This window comes from Charadrius vociferus, unplaced genomic scaffold (assembly GCF_000708025.1).
Source record: "Charadrius vociferus isolate BGI_N301 unplaced genomic scaffold, ASM70802v2 scaffold282, whole genome shotgun sequence".
Lineage (NCBI taxonomy): Eukaryota > Metazoa > Chordata > Aves > Charadriiformes > Charadriidae > Charadrius > Charadrius vociferus.
In genome coordinates this window covers 6,494,033-6,496,063 of record NW_009647731.1, presented here as the reverse complement: position 1 = coordinate 6,496,063, position 2,031 = coordinate 6,494,033, and the positions used below count along the sequence as shown (strand labels likewise).

General features: G+C 38.7%; 1 protein-coding gene across 1 annotated transcript in view; it reads right to left on the bottom strand.

Moving 5' to 3' along the window:
- The window catches only part of NHLRC2 (NHL repeat containing 2), a 32,338-nt gene that overhangs the window by 29,143 nt on the left and 1,164 nt on the right, over nucleotides 1-2,031 (bottom strand). The window lies entirely within an intron of this gene.

The following is a 2,031-nucleotide window of genomic DNA, read 5'->3' as shown; positions in this document are numbered from 1 at the left end:
TAGGGAAAGGCAGACACTTATACTAATTTGCACAACAACACACAATGTGCCTTTTACATTTCACTAAAAAAAAAGTTCAACATCACTTTATATGCAGGTTGAAAAGCAAACCAAAAGTCTTCTATTTATCAAACTCATCCTTTCCACAATTCTTCATAGTTAGTAAATGAAAAGAAATATTATTAACAAGATTTAAGGTAATATTGAAAGTGTGGTTTATATATTTAAATAAGCACCTTTTAATTGAAGAAACATGTAAGCCTCAAAACAATTCTCATACATTTTAAAACATGATCTACATTATTCAACCCTTGACAATGTCATACAGGTAACAACTATTTATTTAAAACTCACATAAATGCTAGTGAACTGAAAAAGTGCTAAACTCTTCATGATTTTTCCAACAGCTTTGTAAAGAACTAATTTCAGAGATGACTGAAATATTTTTGTGTTTATAGTTTTGATCTTGATTTTCAAAGTTTGAAATGACAGGTATCAATTAATTCTGTTACATGGGAACAAATACAACCCGTTCATGACCCAGTGGTACTCCTGGTCACTTGTTTTAACCACTTGATATGAGACATGAAAGCATTGTTTTCTCAATGGTAACTGATATTCCTCTGATCCCGTAAGAAACTGGTATCAAGCTAAGAAATAAATATCCTAGAACATGGTCTACCGTTACTATCACTCAACATTTCTGAAAATAATAGGGGGAAAAATAAATAGCTGCAATACAGTGCAAAGCTGAAGTAAATTTCTGAAGGACTATTTTTAAAAGCATACGCTGACTAACGTAAAAAGCCTCAAAACTTCCATCCTGACAGTTTCAGCAAACTAAGTTCTGCCAGACCCAGGAGAAGCTATTGCTGCTGAAGCCGGCAGGAAGCTTGTTTTCTGTTTCATTAAGAAGAGGATTAGTCCCCACTTCCATATATTTATAAACATAAACAGATGCACACACATTCAGATTTGGTGACAATAATAATTCATCAAGTTTATCCACTATTTCCGCATAAGGGCAATGCTTTACTGTTTATTTTTTTAAATGAAAGAATACCATTTATTTTATGGCATTGCTCCCCTTTTCACTAGAACCCTTTCATAAATAAATACCTTTCATAACAAAATTACTGGAAATTAAAAATGTTGGCTACTTATTTGAGCTCTTTTTAGAGGAGAAAATAAGCTTTGACAGAACACAGAAAGTGAAACAATACTAATGAAAGTGAAAATTCAGTTCAGGGGTCCACATCTAGACAGCAGCACTCTGCTGCACTGGTTACAAGTCTGAATTCATTCCCATGATATGCATGTGATGATTTTGACCCTGAAGTTTACCTGCCCAAGGTCCCTGTCTTGTAGTCAGATGTGAGCTCCCACAGTTCCAGACAGCCTCAATAAGGTTAAAAGGAGCTGAGCGGGACTTGCAAGATCTTACAAGACTTAACCTTTGATTTCACACTTAGCAGAAGAGATACAGAAATGTGTGAAAGGGAAATGGGCGCACCACTGAAGGAGGATGACATCTGCAGCACAGTTTGTATTATCAGGGACGTGAAAATTGACAAGCACAGCTAAGTCATGGGGAGAGAGAACGGGGAAACATCCCAAGCGGCTGCAGGGAAACCGAGGGTTAGCTCAGGAGAGAGCTGCCGGAGTTGGTAAGGTTCTTGCTACGACCAGAAAAGGAACGGAGGATGTCAGATAAATGTGTAGATAAACATCCTGCAGAAAAAAAAAAAAAAAAAGTAAATTAAAGAAGCTACTAGACATTTAGGCGAGAGGCTTTAAAGAACGGGGTTTTGCAACCAGCACCAGGGGGAGCATTTATAAAGAGGTTCTTTTTTCTTGTCCTTTGCTTTCAGGAGTGACACTTCCTGCAACTAGAAGAAGTGCCTTTCAAAAAGGCGGCTAACGGGGCCGTCGTTACGCGGCCCTCGCAGGCAGCGGCACTTCATGGCAATCGCCACACGGTGACCGTCGGAGCTCAGCCCCCTCCATCGGGGGAGGCCCCGCAGCCGCCTC